Below are 17,926 nucleotides of genomic sequence, written 5' to 3'. Positions count from 1 at the left end.
CACGCATGCCACGCTCAAAATATCTGATTTCGTTGGTAACGAATAAAAACAACATACGTATAAACAAAAAATGGAAAGCTAACTTTGGGCGGAGCTTTTATGTTATTAAATATACATCGGATCGGACATAGTGGACCGAACTAGATGAGAATTTCGCTATTAAATGAATTTTCTAACAAAATTTCTAATTCAAAAATAATAATGTTGTTTCATTTTCGATGGTACTTAACAAGTTAAAATCGGCCGATCCTTATGAAATTTGGTAAATTGGATTATTATCGGATGCTTAGAAAGAAAAATTTTTGCAAAGCTTGAAGTCGATAGCTTTATCGATAGCCCATGCCATCATCTTTTTTGCCAATGTAGAAATGTTGGACATTCCAAACGTGCAGGCCCTACAGCATCAGTATAGGACACCTTTCACGAGTTGGCCTTCACTTGTGTTCTAGTGGGTGTCGTGCTGTCCACGAATAAATGCGAACTTTAATGCAAAAACCAGAGACTGGGATTAAAGAGATGCTAGGCAGTCTCTACTGCACGTCTGCATGACACTCAATTTAATACAGCTATTGAATAAGTCGTCTAATCCACTCATGTCTCTAGCTAATTAAAGGGCAAGATCGAAGAAGAAAATTTCAGTTTTCGAATGTTTCTCCACTAATGAGAAATCGTTCTACCTCAACCTAGTCAATTAAATCTAACCCCGGTAGCTTCCCCTTAAGGAAATGATATTTGATATATTTAACATAAAACTCACCTTTGAAAAGTTTTACAATACTGCATATATATGCTTTGTGTCATCTTGCCGTGGAAATCTTTCGCTTTAAATAATCCCTCTTGGTGTACAAAGTGCCTCCATGCTTTAAAATGAATATAAAAAAGCTTTCAGCAGTATAGATTTTTTAAGATATTTAAGAGCTCGGTCAAATTTTACAGTGAATAACGTTGAATGTTATACGAATAATATTCGCCGTTGGTGAATTCTGTTTACTAGAGATTCGAAGTAGTAGTTTCATAACTTGGTAAACACTAAGCGACATGTCTGCGCCATTCTTCTGGTTCTTACGTTTGAAAATTTATCTGCGACCTTTAATCAGGATATCTCCGATTTATTGCGCCAAACCTCTCTGTTGAGCGATCAGCTTTTTGATAGCGACCGAATTAAAGACGAGATTCAATTGTTTATATTTAATTTATTGAGCTAATTCCGCACAATAAAACAAATAGCGGCCCGTCAATAACAACTCTTCAACTACCACACAAAGAAGAACAGCTTTGGCGCAGAAGCTCTTCCAAAGCTCCCAAAAGCGCATGCGCTACAAAAATGACAACAAAGTGCATGCGAATCTGGGAGTCAAAAGAGAAGATTAAATGCCGCTGCAGATGAACAAATTATCAATATTCTAATTAGCCTATCTGGTGGCTGCTTAGCCCAACATCCTCCCCCCTATTGAAGGGTGGGCCTTCAATAACAATTTTAGAAGGGCAGCAGACACGTCTTTTTCATTAAGAAGATTTAGAACTCACAGGGCGAACAAGGCACACCAACTTCTTCCAAACTCTTGACCATGCATTGCTCCCCCCAATAGACCAATGTGGGAATCGAGTTCTCGTAACGAGTGCAGGGGGTCCGGAACGTTGATTCTTCTCCTTCTGCATAGGGCAATCCAGCATCCCGCGATAGTCCATTGCGTCCAGAAACTACCCATCCAAATAGTGTATTTTGGACAACTGGGAGGCAGTGACCTAATTGGATTTGGCCAACTGACAATAGGTTGAAGAACAGGCTGGCTCCAATTAGCAGGTCCACACCTTGCGGTCTGTGGAAGTTGGGATCAGCCAGCGCTACGCCGTGAGGAATCTTCCATTTCGAAATATCAATTTTAAAGCTGGGCTGACAGTCCGCAATATGAGACACTATAACCGCCTCTAGGTTCGCACAATATGTGGTTAGTCGAGACTTCACACACACATTAACGGAGGATCCATCCGTAGCAAACTCAGTGCCGCCGAGACCGGCGACCGCTACACAGCTTTTGGTGCGACGAAGCTGAAGTTGACTTGCCAGCCGCGATGAGATAAGGTGAACTTGTGAACCAGAGTCCAATAACACCCTGCAAGGCAGGAAGGCACCTGATCGACCACGGATGAGGATATTGGCGGTTGGCAGAAGCACTTCAGTAGGGCGATCCTGCGTCAAGACCGTGTTGATTGACTGGGACGGTGGGGTAGCAACGGCAACACCAACGGCGGAACCCAAGCTTCGTAGTGGTGGGGAATTGTTTGAGCTGGGCAGCTTCCCGCAATGGTGCAACAAAGCATGATGTCGGCGATTGCACTTTGGGCAACGGGCAGCTGAACATCCGCGTGCAAAATGACCATCCTCCAAACATACAAAGCAGCGGGTCAGCCGTCGCACTTCGTCGTACCGTTGACTAAGTGGCAAGGCAATGAAGCTTGGACATGTAGGAAGCGGGTGCGCCAAAACACCACACAGGGCGCATAGAGCTGGACGGGCGTTGATAATCATACATGACGATCGGTTATTCGAAGATCTCCCTCGGCCCACTTGGTTAGATGGTGGATACGCAGCCAAAGAAAAGTCGACGCATTCAAGAGTCCGGCACCTTTGCTCCAAGAATCGTGCCATGGACTCCCAAGACGGAAGGCTGTCGTTGTTTCCGGCGAGAGTGTCTTCCCACTTGGCTCTTGTGGCCGGATCCAACTTCTGAAGGACAATCTGGATGAGCAAGCATCCTTGGATCTCGGCAGCTGATCCGGAACTCATGAGGGCCCGCATATGCCCATTGAACCGATCCGACAGCTCCCGCAACGTAGCAACAGAACCTGGCTCGACCACACGAAGCTGCAGGATCTCGTTGATGTGAGACTGGAAAATTAATCGCCTATTACTAAACCGATTGCGCAATAGGTCAAGAGCCACATCGTAGTTCGCGTCAGTAATTTCCAGCGCTCTCACCGTCTCCAAGGCTGACTCGCGCAGGCATGAAATGAGCCACCGGAGCTTTTCCATATTTGTTAGATGAGGATGGCTGTCAATCGTGGCCTTGAACAGGGCGAAGAAATCCGGCCAGTCAACATAGCCGCCGCTAAATGTTGGCATCGGCAACGCTGGTAAGGAGGGGGCTGGCTTGTATGGCATGGGTGAGACACCGGCACCGTCGAGAAGGGTGGAGTGGGCAGCAATTCTCATGGAGTGCTTGGCAACCTCCACCTGAATGTCCACCTGTACATCAGTCGCCAGCTGCGAGAATCTCCAATAAAGGTCACTCCCGATCTCGCTGAAGTTAAGCTCCTCCAACTCTTCTTGAAGCTCGGTGAACCGCTCACGCAAACGCTTCTCCACTGACTCCAGCGCCACAATGGTGCCATCCTCATTCCGCGCTGCAGCCTTCACCTTATGATGCAGCGCCTCCATCTCCTGGCAGGTAACCTCTGCTCTTCTCCGCAGCATCCTTTCCCGGCTTGCGGCAGCAGATCCAATAGTTCCACATCCAGACTCCATCCCGCAAATCTCCAGCGCGTGTGAACCAAATCGAAAACCAAGAGATGTTTGTTATTTTTTTTTGTTTATGAGGTTTTCGTACCGCAGTTTTTTCAGTTTCTCGGGCAATTAAACTGATTGAACTTCGGGCGCGATCACGTCGGGGTCACCAATGTTGAGCGATCAGCTTTTTGATAGCGACCGAATTAAAGACGAGATTCAATCGTTTATATTTAATTTATTGAGCTAATTCCGCACAATAAAACAAATAGCGGCCCGTCAATAACAACTCTTCAACTACCACACAAAGAAGAACAGCTTTGGCGCAGAAGCTCTTCCAAAGCTCCCAAAAGCGCATGCGCTACAAAAATGACAACAAAGTGCATGCGAATCTGGGAGTCAAAAGAGAAGATTAAATGCCGCTGCAGATGAACAAATTATCAATATTCTAATTAGCCTATCTGGTGGCTGCTTAGCCCAACACTCTCCATAAAAAAGAATTTCTTATTAGTTGCTCATTGGGGAATTAGGAATGCAAATTTTCACCTTCCTTCGTATCGTATCTTACCCTATCTTTCTATCTCAGCTCTAGATGCGAGTAAAATGCAATGAGAGAGGGTTTATAATATGAAGACTCCTTTAATAAAATCGCAATTAAATTTTGATTCAAATATTTCCCACGCCCCTTTCGCACATATATCTGTAGCGCCAGTTCAAGAAACTCTTTAAAAAAAGTTTTGATGTAAAATGTTGTCTTGATGTCTAATTTTTATATGCAAAAAAATATTTTGCCAAATTGGACAGTTTGGACAGTTGTTTTTTTAAAAACATACAAAACTATTTAACCTAAATTTGATGTTGAATCAACATGTAGTTTAAAAGGTTAGTTTTATTAAAAATCTTTTAAAACTAAAAGGATGAGGGTAAAATAGAAAAGTACTGGGTATCATATAGTCAAGAAACCGGACTAACGTTGTCGTTTCTTGTTTTTATTAACTCGTCGTTCAGATCAATAATATAATTTATAAGGCCGGAAATGATGCTGTTGGGCCAAGCAGCCACCAAAAAAATGGAGAAGCGTTTGCGTGAGCAGTTCACTGCGCTTCAAGAAGAGTTGGAGGAGCTTAATTTTAGCGAGATCGGGAGTGATCTGTATTGGAGATTCTCGCAGCTGGCGACTGATGTGCAAGTGGACATTCAGGTGGAGGTTTCCAAGCGCTCCATGAGAATCGCTGCCCACTCCACACTTCTCGACGGTGCCAGTGTATCGCCAATGCCATACAAGCCAGCCCCCTCCTTGCCACCGTTGCCGATGCCAACATTCAGCGGCGGCTAGGCCGAGTGGCTGGATTTCTGCGCCCTTTTTAGGACAACGATCGACAGCCATCCTCACCTAACAAAAATGGAAAAGCTCCGGTGGCTCATCACATGCCTGCGCGATTCAGCCTTGGATACGGTGAGAGCTCTGGAAATTTCTGACGCGAATTACGATGTGGCCTTTGACCTATTGCGCAATCTTTTTAGTAATCGGCGTTTAATATTTCAGTCTCACATTAATGAGATCCTGAGGCTTCGTGTGGTCGAGCCAGGGTCTGTTGGTACTTTGCGGGAGCTATCAGATCGGTTCAATGGGCATATGCGGGCTCTTATGAGTACCGGATCAGCTGCCGAGATCCAAGGATGCTTCGGCGCACGAGCTTCCTTCTTGTCCAAAGTTCAGTGCTTTGCCAATTGAGGAACGGTACGATGAAGTGCGGCGTCTGAATCGCTGTTTTGTTTGTCTAGCGGATGGCCAGCTCGCTCGCGGATGCCCAGCTTCCCGCTGCTCGACGTGTAATCACCGTCATCATATTTTGTTGCACCCTCGCGGCCAGGTTTCACCGCACGAGTCTCCCGTCCATCGGTGCAGTTTCTATTGCGAACCCATCCCGCTCAATCAACCCTGTTGGGAACAAGGATCGTAATGCTGAGCTAGTGCTCCTGCCAACAACCAATGTACTCGTTCGTGGTCGATCTGAAACCTTCCTGCCTTGCCGAGCTTTATTGGATTCCGGTTCACAAGTGCACCTCATCTCGTCGCGGCTGGCGAGTGAACTTCAGCTTTGCCGCTCCAAATGCTCTACAACGGTGGTCGATTTCGGTGGGGCTGGGTTTGAAACGGATGGAGCATCTGTTAATGTGTGCGTGAAGTCCCGCCTTAGCTCTTATTCAGTGGAAATTGAGGCTGTTGTAGCTTCACATATAACAGACTATCAGCCTAGCCATGACTTAGATGCTTCGTTCTGGAAGATTCCCGGCAATATGGATCTAGCTGACCCCAACTTCCACAAAGCGCAGCGGGTGGACCTGCTGATTGGAGCCAGCTTATTCTTTGACCTATTGTCGGCTGGCCAAATCCAGTTAGGTCACGGGCTTTCCATTGCATAGAACACTCGATTTGGCTGGGTGTTTTCTGGACGCGGTGAACTATCACGGGATGTGTCTGCGCGCTGTGCTGGGGAGGACAACCCACGGAATAACCACCGCAATAATGTGACCTGTAATGTGACTTCAATAATGTGCTGCCCCTTCCCACATTGTTATTGAAGGCCCACCCTTCAATGGGGGAAGAATGTTGGGCCAAGCAGCCACCAAAAAATGCATGTAAAATAATTATAATATACTTAGCTGCAGCTGTTGTTATTAGCATGTATTCGTCTCTGTTTTGTCTCCCAGTTTTGCATGCGCTTTGTTGCTCTTTTGTAGCGCATGCACTTTGGGAGCTTTGGTGGAGCTTCTGCGCAAGCTTTTAGGTTTTATGCACTTTTTATTCGGCATTGTTTTGGATCGGCCGCGGAATTTGTTTTGGGGTTAAATTGACCCATAATAAATTTAATATTATAATTGAACCTTGTCTATTAATTCGGTCGCTATCAAAACGCTGATAGCTCAACAGATGCATTACAAGCATTTGGAGAAAATTATAATATCCTAAACCGGTATAATAAGTATTAATTTTAATTTTAATGTTCAATTTTATAATTTTTTTTTAAATTGAGTAATTGATATATAACAGAGTGTAAATCCAACTTCGGTCGGAGCTTAAATTGATTAAGCAATATCAATTAAGTGAAAGCTTATATCCAAAGGTATATTTCGCAAATATTGGCTATAGTGAACCGACCCTTGTGAGGATTTTATTAAAAAATTTATTTCTTGCAATACAAATTCCTTCTATCTTTAAAAAAAAAGGTTCATTTTTGATGGCCTGAAATATCGTGAAATGGTTATAAAATCGTAGCGACGTCTTGTGCTCGATTTCGGCATGCATCGTCGCTACAAGCTCAGACACATTCCATCGCAAGTCTTTGCTTTGAAATATCCAATTCTTCAACCTCCCCGTGGATAGCCTTAAAGTCCTCATGGCGACCAACTGGCCATAATGAACGTGGCGCATGGCATCGTCCACCTTGGACACTGGGTGGAGGGCTCCTTGGATTCTCTTCAAATCCTGGATTTTACCCTTTGCCTTGCATTTTAAAATAGCACTCCGAGCTGGAGTGGGTTCTCCTGTGACGGTGCCGCTGGAGTTCATCGTCACTAAAATTGAACTACGATCCATCACAATAATAAAACCATCACAATAATAAAACGCACTAAATAATTGCGCCAAAATTCTATTTTTTATAATTTATTATATTTGATTATATTTAATTATAATTGGGCGCGGCGAACACAATTTATTGAACTCTGCGCTCAGAACCGTACACTAAGACGTGGAATATATAAATTGTAACTTTTTTGCTTTGTTGTGGATCGTTTCACCGAATTTATGTATTCAACGTGATTGCCCGAGCCCGTCGAACGCTCGTCCTCCCGGTGTTCACCGGACACCTTTTTCTATACTCGCGCTCGAGTCTAAGGCTGCCGGATCCTTTTGCACTCGATCTAATTCTCCCACTTGAGACTGTCGGACTGACCCACGGGGGGTTCGTCAGCCTATCACTCCTAATTCCTCTAAGGAAACTATCCTGCTTGAACGTCGAACTCTCCAAAGGAAGTCTCCTAGAAGACTCGGTCCCAATTCGCTCCAGTGGCCCTCCTTATATAGTCCCAGTGGCGCCCGTTAATCCTCCTTAATCTCATTTGCCGCCGTTAATCTTTCTTCTTCTTGCTTCGATTTCCGCCACTAATATTTAGCCGCGCTACTCCCTCACCGCTGCTGACCCTATTGCCACCTGTTCTATAACTTCGTTGTTTTTCAAGTTAAAAGGATGGGAGTTTCAATGGATTCCTCTTTTGGCAAAATAATTCGATATGCCAAATTTCATAAGGATCGGCCGACTATATACGATCCGCTATATATCTAATAATATAAGATGCGTGGCGCCACCTAGCGGACTGCGACTCAACTGCAAGGGTATATCAACTTCGGCTCTGCCCGAAGTTAGCTTTCCTTTCTTGTTTTATTTTTATTTTGATTTTTTTTTTTTATTTTTTTTTTATACCCTTGCAGAGGGTATTATAATTTTGGTCAAAAGTGTGCAACGCAGTGAAGGAGACATCTCCGACCCTATAAAGTATATATATTCTTGATCAGGATCACCTCCTGAGTCGATATGAGCATGTCCGTCTGTCCGTCTGTCCGTCTGTCCGTTTCTACGCAAACTAGTCTCTCAGTTTTGAAGCTATCGAGTTGAAACTTTGCACACACCCTTCTTTCCTTTGCAGGCAGTATATAAGTCGGAACGGCCGGGATCGGTCGACTATATCCTATAGCTGCCATATAACTGATTGATCGGAAATGCCATAACTTTAGTGTTTTTTAAGTTAGAGGGTTGGGACTTTCCACACATGTTATATTTGACCAAAATATCTTGTGTACAAAATTTCATAAGGATCGGCCGACTATATCCTATAGCTGTCATACAACGATCGGAATTGGCATAACTTTGGTGTTTTTTAAGTTAGAAAGATGGGACTTGGTACAGATTCTATTTTGGACAAAATAATCTGATTTGCCAAATTTCATTAGGATCGGCCGACTATATACGATCTTCTATATATCTAATAATATAAGATGCGTGGCGCCACCTAGCGGACTGCGACTGAACTGCAAGGGTATATCAACTTCGGCTCCGCCCGAAGTTAGCTTTCCTTTCTTGTTATTTATATTATAGGTCATGAATTTGTAGACAAAACCTTTGGTTGAGAAAATATTTTAAATTCTTATTTTCAATTTTAAAAACTTAAATTTTCCATATTAAAATAAAAATTAAACAAAAATCTTATTACTAATTTGCAGAGGGTATTATAAATTTGGTCAAAAATGTGCAACGCAGTGAAAGAGTGAAGTAAAATGCAATGACAGATGGTTTAGATGGTTCAAAAGACTCCTATAATAAAATCGCAATTCAATTTTGATTTAAATTTCTTCCACGCCCCCTTCCGCTCATATTTCTGTAGCGCCAGCTCAAGAAACTCTTTAAAAAAAGTTTTGATGTAAAATGTTATCCTAATGTCTAATTTTAAACTGCAAAAATAAATTTTGACAAATTAAACATTTTATTTAGAAGAATATTTTAAGACTTTTTGATCTTCTTCTCTACTGGATTGTTTAAAAACATACAAAATTATTCAACATAAATTTGATTTTAAATCAACATGTAGTTTAAAAGGTTAGTTTCTTTAAAAATCTTTTAAAGCTAAAAGGATGAGGGTAAAATAAAAAAAGTACTGGGTATCATATAGTCGAGAAACCGGACTAACGTTGTGGTTACATGTTTTTATCAACTCGTCGTTCAGATCCATAATATAATTTATAAAGCCGGAAATTATGCATTAAAAAGATTTGGATATGTCAGTATAAGTATTAATACAAATATGAATTATATAAATTAAATAAATATTTATTTTAATTTTAATGTTCAATTTTATAATTTTTTTTTTTAAATTGAGTAATTGATATATAACTGATAGTAAAGCCAACTTCGGACGGAGCTTGATTCGGATTCGGACGGAAGTTGATTCAGCGATTTCAATTAAGTGAAAGCTTATATCCAAAGATATATTTCATTTCATATTAGCTCCCGAAAACGCTCGGTAACTGAACATTTGGTGAACCCCGACGTGATTGTTCATAGGAAAATAAGTTATTAAATTATTTTCCTTTGCAAATTTGAGCTACGCGGCTTAAAACATATAAACATAAACAAATTAAAAAACATTATTCGGTTTGTGATTTGTGCGAAAAATATTAGCATCTGTTGACATACATACATACGCTGTTTGCAGAGTGTTACAGTCGCTCATACATATATTACCCCGTTATATAGAAGTGGCACAGTGGGTCGTGAGCTGACAATAAATAAACAAAATAAAATAAATTTTTTGTTGCAAAAATGCATCCGTTTTTCGATTTTGCCTCTCCGGGAAGGAAAGAATTCCTGAGCCAAAGTTCGGCTGTCCTTTTTGAGGATCTTCAAGGGTTGTTGTCCTCCTTAAAATCAGTGGAGACATTTCCGGAGGCGATGTTAAATGTGCTGCTCAGCGAATTGGAGGGAATCGTTGCGGATTTCAAGATCACACACAAGGAGCTGTCAAAGTTGCTCGTCCAGCCTCAGACGGAGCCGGTGAAGGTGGAGTCTCATCGCAGGTTTGTTTCCGAGCCAAAGAAAAAGCCCCTCCGCAAAGTGCTCAGCGAGAAGAAGAAATATTACAGGCACCGTCGTCACTTCGAGCAGCGCATGGAGAAGCGTCTTGCTGGGACCTGCACAGTGGTGGCTAGTGTGATAGGTCATATGTTACCCAGTGTGGATGTGAAGCCGCTCTTGGATTTTGGCAGCGAAATGGTTACCGAGATGCCATCGCCCAGCTGCAGTAGCATCGAGGATGAAGACGACGGCGACGGAGGGTCTCGGGTGCGCTTCTGAGGACGGCATCCGGAGCTACAAGGCGAGCAATCAACAAATGGTACCTGCTGCCCCTTCATGAAGTTGTTGAAAGTTCATCTTCCAACGGGGGGAGTATGTCGGGTCAAGCAGCCGCCGGAAAGAAGTTTGGCCGGCAATAATTTATTGAGTTCGTGACGTCACTTTCTTTTTTACTTATATTCGCATCGCCTGCTCTCGTGCATTCGATCGGCCACCTGCATCTACCGTCATGCACTAGCGTTTGTCTCGCTCTCTCCCGGGCTCTCTCGATCGCTCCGCAGCATCAAACGTTGAGCCGCTTTCCCGCGTTTGTATTCTAATTCGGTCTTCATCCCCTCGCAGTCACATCTATACATATATCATTTGTATAAACCCAAACATTTCAAATAAATTGTATGAAATTGAACTGTGCTTGTTTTTACTAAAACCAAGATTTAGAACATTGAATATATTTATTTGTTCCTTCCCCTTTATTTTTTGTGTGATGTTTTTTTATTCATTATGTATATATATATTTTTTTTCCCATTTATTTCTCCATCTGTATCCTCTCTATGCTTGTGGCTCCGACTCCTCTGCTTGGGCTTTGATGTCACTCAGATGTGCCCCCTTTTCTTTTTTCGTGCCAACGTGACGCAGCACAGTAATTACTGGCGACACGAAGTTCACCACCGTCGCCAGTAAATACCGCAAAACCTTCGACCGCTTTAGACAAGTGGTGCTTCTTTTCCCACACTACGTCGCCAATCTTTGGGCTCCACTCCCGCCTCCTTAGGTTGTAGTGCCAAGCCTGATCCTGCGCCGCCTGCTTCATGTCACTCCGTACCAGCTCAAATACTTCTTGGAGCATTGCGGCGTTCTCTAAAGGCGTAGTTTGTTCCGCTCCCGTCCTCAATGCATCCTTTTCATACAATGCCTTCGGCATCCTTGGCTTTTTACCTTGGGTTACGAAGCACGGCGAAAACCCCGTGTAGTCGGACACGTTTGAGTTCACTGCCAACATTAACTCTGACCAGTGATCGTCCTATGGGCTCAGGCCCTGTCCTGCAATTTGGGCGATCATGGTTTTGACCCTCCTGTTTGCCCTTTCCGTAGGATTTTGAAAATCGGTCGATCATCACCAACAGCATGGCGTCAAGGTTTGACTGTCTGATAAACCTCCAAATAGCTTAGAGAGGCAGCACCTCGCCATCTCTGCGTTCCTCATATAAGAGATTGAATTGAACCGAAAATGACCAATCCCGTACTTGTTTGGCCACTTTTGCGTAGTCCACCTACACCAGGACCTGCTTTCGAACTTGTGGCTCCATGCTCCTCATACTTTTCATTCTGGTACCGTCAGACTTGAAATGAGCTTTTTTAACTCGCTCACCGTTCTGTGACTTGGCGTGGATCTCTGTGTGAATCTTTCTACAAATCCACGCGTGACCACCAATATTTTGTCGTCCTTTGTCTCATCGACCCACTTTGCTACTAATACCCTCATTGTTTCTGATGTTCCCTTCGCTGGGAGACCCTTCGCTGGGAGACCGAGCTCTCTACATACTTCACTCAGCTCCACCTTGCGCAGCGCGTATATCCATTTTTTTCTTTCCATCTTGAAGCTCTGTTATTTCTAAATTCGAATGCAATCACGTAGTTTGATTTAACGGACTGTTTGGCTTTCTTTATGCTCGCAATTACCGCGGCTAGCTCACAGAGTTTGTGGATTGTTGTACTGAATTTATATATCCTGCCCGTGCCTAGAAATAACACCAAAAGCATTTTTTTTAGCCTTTCCTCTTTTATTCTAGGTTTGGTTTGTTTACAAATTTTGGTATTAAAATGGCGGGTCTAACCCGAGTTGACTCCTCCGCATGATCCTCGCTCCTCCTCCGGTCGCATCTGCTCGTCTCCGCCGTCGAAAGCTCGTCCCGTTGTTCACCGATCACCGTTTCGTGTTGGTGCCAACATACACACCATCTCTTAAGCTCTCGCATGGCAGGATATGCGGTCTTGGTGCCTGGCGCCGGTTCAGGACACACCCCGGTTGTGTTCGCGACTCGTCGCCAAACTCAGACATGCAACGCCGAGGTTGGTCGTCGCGCCTCCTTTACTTCAGAGGAACACAGTGATCCAGTGATACGCCCCAACGAGCCTGGATTAGGAGTTTCCGGACAAGACCGTGGTGTCCCCAAACGATTTCTTTGCCACTCCTTGCTTTGCAACTTCACTCCTGGCTGTTGCCGTCAGTATGCGGTATTCTACGTCAGACCGGTCCGTTTTTACGCTTATACATGAGGAAAATGGCCCAACTCGTCTCGTTTCAGATGTGCCATGGACTACAGGTCTTTCCGCACTTTCTTTTATATTCTCGATGGACTCGAACTTTCCTGCTTGATTATCGGACTCGCCAATGGCAGACTTCTAACTTAACACTTCCGTCTTCCCTAGAAGACATGGTCCCGAATCGTTCCAACGGTTCTCTTTACATAGCGCCAGAGGCAATCGTTAATCCTCTATGATTTGGTTCCTTTCCTCTGCCTTTAATCTTTCTTTCCATAATCACACACACTTGGTTGGCGGGTTTCCTTTTCTACCCCCCCCCCGATCTTTTTTGATGCTGGATTTCTGATGTTGCCCTCCCAGGGATCGCCCCACTCCTCACCCCATTCCGTACCGGTAGAGATTCTCCTCTGCCGAACTTTCTAAACTTCTTCTCCACTTTCTCCTGGTCCTTCCGTGCACTGCCGCGCTGTCCCTCCAAGAACCGTTACGTTCCTCGTCGTCTTCGCTTTCTCTCTGGCACGGCCGCTCTACCTCCTTCGCTCCCGAAGCTGCTCCTCCTTGCCACCTGTATTAGCATGTGGGAGATTCCATCTCCTTACACGAAACTAAACAACTTAAGGATTTCAGTCAGCGATAGCGCCAAGTACCTAGGGGTTGTACTAGACAGGAGGTAAAACTGCAACCTAAAAATAGATGAAGGGTCAAAGATGGCTGCTATTGCCCCCTTTACCTACAAAAAAGCAATTGGATTCAAATGAGCACTTTTCTGCTCTCCTCCAAACAATATTTTGGCGATCCGATCCAGTGCATACACCACGACGACCTGATGCATTAGAGCCCCAATCTCTGTACGATGGCATGCAATGCAAGCCGGAACTGGTAGGTCGCTCGGTGCTCCGTGAGAATCGGTCCTACATTCGCTACTATCAGTGTGTGGTGCTCGTGCTGCCTATCGAGTCTTTTGATTTATATTTGCCCACTTATCTCTGGAAGATTTGGGAGGGCGGGCGACTCAAACACCTCTGTGCCGACTTCCAACAGGCGGTTGTGTGAAAGGCCAAGAGCAAAGCCCATCTGGAAAATCTGGTGAGCTACTTCAACAGCGACTACAAGGAGACCCCTTTTTTGCTATTTTGCTAGCTATGTGCTCTACGAAATTTTTAATCTGACGATAAGTATCGTAAACACACTCCTGCTGGACGTATTTTTTGGCGACTTCTGGGAACGGGGATACTCGGGTAATCCAAAGCGCGTCAAGTGCGAGGTGATCAATATCGAAGCCGGCGTCTCGGACAATGTCTACTATAATCTTTGCCTTCTGCAGTTCAACATGCTGAACGAAAAGATCTTTGGCTTTTTATGCATTTGGTTTCTTCTGATAACTGTGCTGGTGGGGCTGAAGTTTATCTACCGCTTAGCCACCGTACTGCATCCTGGGATTCACTTTCATTTGATGCGAGCCAGGGGTCGCCTTAGACATTATCAATAAAATTGTTAAGAAATGGGAACTTAAGAAATTTTCACAAAGACAGCCAAACAGGCAGACAGACGAATAGACGGTCAGGCGGGCATGCTCATAACGACTCAGAAGGCGCTCCTGATCAAGAATATATATACTTTATGGAATCGGAGATGTCTCCTTTTCTGCGTTGCACACTTTTAACCCAAAGTATACCCTCTGCAAGGGTATAATAACTCAAACTCTTATTAAGAGGAAACCCTTACCAAGAAAACAATTTTAAAGAACCTAGAATTTATTATATGAACACGCGTATTTATTCCATTCTCTTCGGTTGTCTGATAATATTCTTGTTCTTAATCCACCTCTGGTTGTATATCGAATCGTATATCGTTGCACAGTTTTGACCAAAATTGTAATACCCTCTGCAAGGGTATAACAAAGAAACAAAGATTAAGTTATATTCAAATACATTTTGTCAGAAAAGAAATGGTCCTCGATTGTTTCTTTTAAAAACATATTTTATTATTTAGTTTATTAGTTGTGTATGGATTAACAGTTATAACTGACTTAAAATCTAAATGCAACACAGCGGCAATATGTACATGAGTTGAGGATAAAACGGAACATGTAAACGAACACTCGCAGCAGTTTTAGATGTGAGCAAAATCGTTCTATCACCTTCAATAAATATAAGGTAGACCATTGGGTCAGGCATTCGTTTTTGCTTCCATCTGTATAAGCTCTGGTGACAGATGAAACCACGGGATCGTTGTCCATTTATCTTCCGGCTCCTTTAAAACGATGGACCTGAAAAGCAGATCGTTTCTACCGGCCGCCTAATATCTCCACCTCTTGATACAGTATCTGCAGGGTTCTGTTTTGTTGGTACATGCCGCCACGTGCTATCCTCTGACCAGTCTTGAATCTCAGCAGCACTATTTGATATGAACGTTGACAACAACGATGGATGGCAACGAATCCATTGAAGACAACCTTCTAAATCCTACAAATACATACTTTGTTCAATCGGTACCTCAAAAAGAGACTTGATATTACGGCAAAGAACTTTTAGACTTTGCAGTCAACAACGAGACTAATACCACTAACCATACAACACATAGACTTCTTTTTTCATACAACGAAAACGGACGCAAAAAATATGTTTTATAATTTAGCTTCTATATTTGTTATGGAATACGATTAAGTGGTAGCTGTAAAATGCTCCTATCTTGGTAAAATGATTTTTAATTATATAAATTCATAATTTTGTAAATATGTATAAAACTATGCTGAAATATTACAAAATATAATATAACATACAATAAACTTTTTTTATAATAATAAATATTCCCATTTTCTTAAGGTAGCATGCCTGAAAAGTTACAAAAATCAATAATTTTAGGTGGTTTCAAAACGAAGTCGAATGCACACACATGAAAAAGTGCAAAAACAGTCAGAAAAAGCGTAAATTTTAAATTATGACATCGGCTCTGTCATCACTTATCACGGTATTGAGACACGTACATTTAAATACGTCATCTTTAGGAACCCAAGCGATTCCTAATGCTTTAGTCAGCTCTAAGTCCGAAAGCGTTATTGGCTTAACGCTGCTCTCGGATGCAGTAACTTCAGGAGAGTTTAAAAACCACTAAATTCAAGCCCAGCGTTTTGAAGAACCTGAGTTACTTCAGACTTAATTGTCTTTACCTACTCCACGCAACCAGCATAGTCTCAACTTTTCAATTCACTGAACATTTTCAAATAGCTTATGGACAGGAATGGTGCAGTACCATATGTAATGAATGAGCTTGCACAATTTCATGGTCTCAGATGAGTCTTTTCTCCACACTATCAACTGGTATCGCATATGTGCTTCATTCACCATTACTTGGCGATATATCTATTTTATTCCAGCTATAAGAGCGAATTTGTATAGCTGAAACCGAAGAAGAGTTGAATACAGGATTTAAGGACCAACCGTCAATAAATCATTTAGGCATTTCTGTGTGGATGTCTTACAGGACGCATAAAAAACGACTCGTAGTACGGCTTTGAGGCCGTAAGACACACTGGTGGGGTATACCGTGTGCAGTAGGAGAGCTTGCAGGGGACATATGACATTTTTCATATACAAGGTGCGTTCCAAAGTAAACAGGACTTTTTGAATCTAGCGCCCTCTAGTGGCGTCATCTATATGTCAAATGGTGCGTTAGAATTTGCTATCCGTTATCGACTTCCAGTAAAAATTGCATGACATTTCATCTAAGTGAGGTTATTGCGTTTTAAGTGTCAGTATGTTTTTGTCATCGGTGCGAAAATGAGCTTCGAACAAAGAGCCAACATTAAATTTTGTTTTAAAATTGGTTAAACTTTTACCGAAACGTTTCAATAGATAAAACAAGTTTATGTATTCGTATGTATCCGTATTCGACGTGTTCGGCCCGAATATCGCGAAGATGGAAGTTGGCGTTTGTTGCACGATAATGCGCCGTCTCATCGATCGACGCTTGTGACCGATTATTTGACCAAAAATCACATTTTAAGAATCAACCACTCCCCGTATTCATCTGATATGGCACCGTGCAACTTCTACCTTTTCGGAAAAATGCATTTGCCGATGAAAGGAAAGCGTTATGCAGACGTAGAGGCCATTCAAAAGGCTTGTTCCGGCATACTGGCGGTCATACCGGGTAACGAGCTAAAACACTCGGCGACAAAATCTTTTTAAGAGATGGAACTTCTTCCTACGACCAGAATTTTTTCAAATTATTGTCTATTTATTCTATTATTTCTTCTTGGTCACTAAGGCTAGAGACCGGCGGTTGAGGAGGGGAGGAATTTTCCATATATTTTCCCGATACTACCCATCGAAGGAGAGGGTTTTGAAGTTTGGTATGGTTCGGTAGGGATCACGACTGCAAAACATGTGAAGTAGAAGGGCCATCATGCGTTAACGCTGAAGGAGAAATTTCTGTTGGTGGTGGTAACGCTAAACTTAGAAATAACTATTTTCAGTCACTGTAAATCGGTACAGAAGTTTATGGTGCGATCTTGTACAGATTTGACATCTAGTCGATTTGCATTTCGCTACCGTGTGAACTTTTTAGCAGGCAATTGGGCAGAGAAAGGCTGAATTAACAAACCTTTGCATTACAGCACGGCGAGCGATGCTACATACAATACAATATTGTCTTACAATGTGGCGTTACAATAACTGCAAGTAAGTTTGTTGTTAGTAGAGGAGCAAGCCAACGAACTTCTATTTAGTTTCTTCCTAAATCCAATATTCTCTTGTTTTGTTTTACTAGTCTCTTCAGCGGACAGGTACTGGTACCTACTATATAATATTTATTTGAAATCGGACCACAGCGGCAAATATAAATATGGGTAATTCTCTAATGTTGAACGCGACATTCGTACGCATTTCCACTTCCAAAAAAAAACTAGGTCTGTCACACGCGACACAGACAGAAGTTACTTTTAAAAAACCATTTCAACCGCTGATTTCAGCGAAGCTTGATGGAAAATTTGTCTGCAATCCATTTCAAAACGTTATTTATTAATTGATCTTAGTAATTCTTTTTGTTTTACTTAAAAATATTTAGTAATTTTTTTTTAAATTCAATTTTATTTACTGTCGCATGGGACATTTTCTTCCATCATACTTTTTTTGTTGTTTTTGAACTTAAATAATGAAAATATTGTAAATTGTAATATTGGGATATTGTAAATTAATAAGGAACTAATTTAGAGCTAAACAAAATAAATGTATAAAATATAGT

At 42.5% G+C, this 17,926-nt stretch overlaps 1 protein-coding gene and 1 pseudogene across 4 annotated transcripts in view; both read left to right on the top strand.

The window, feature by feature from the left end:
* The window catches only part of LOC6495749 (disintegrin and metalloproteinase domain-containing protein 12), a 573,836-nt gene that overhangs the window by 38,185 nt on the left and 517,725 nt on the right, over window positions 1–17,926 (top strand). The window lies entirely within an intron of this gene.
* On the top strand, window positions 11,374–14,331 carry LOC116656462 (annotated as a pseudogene).

The sequence above is a fragment of the Drosophila ananassae genome, chromosome XR, assembly GCF_017639315.1.
Source record: "Drosophila ananassae strain 14024-0371.13 chromosome XR, ASM1763931v2, whole genome shotgun sequence".
Taxonomy (NCBI): Eukaryota; Metazoa; Arthropoda; class Insecta; order Diptera; family Drosophilidae; genus Drosophila; species Drosophila ananassae.
This window is presented reverse-complemented; position numbering and strand designations above follow the sequence as displayed.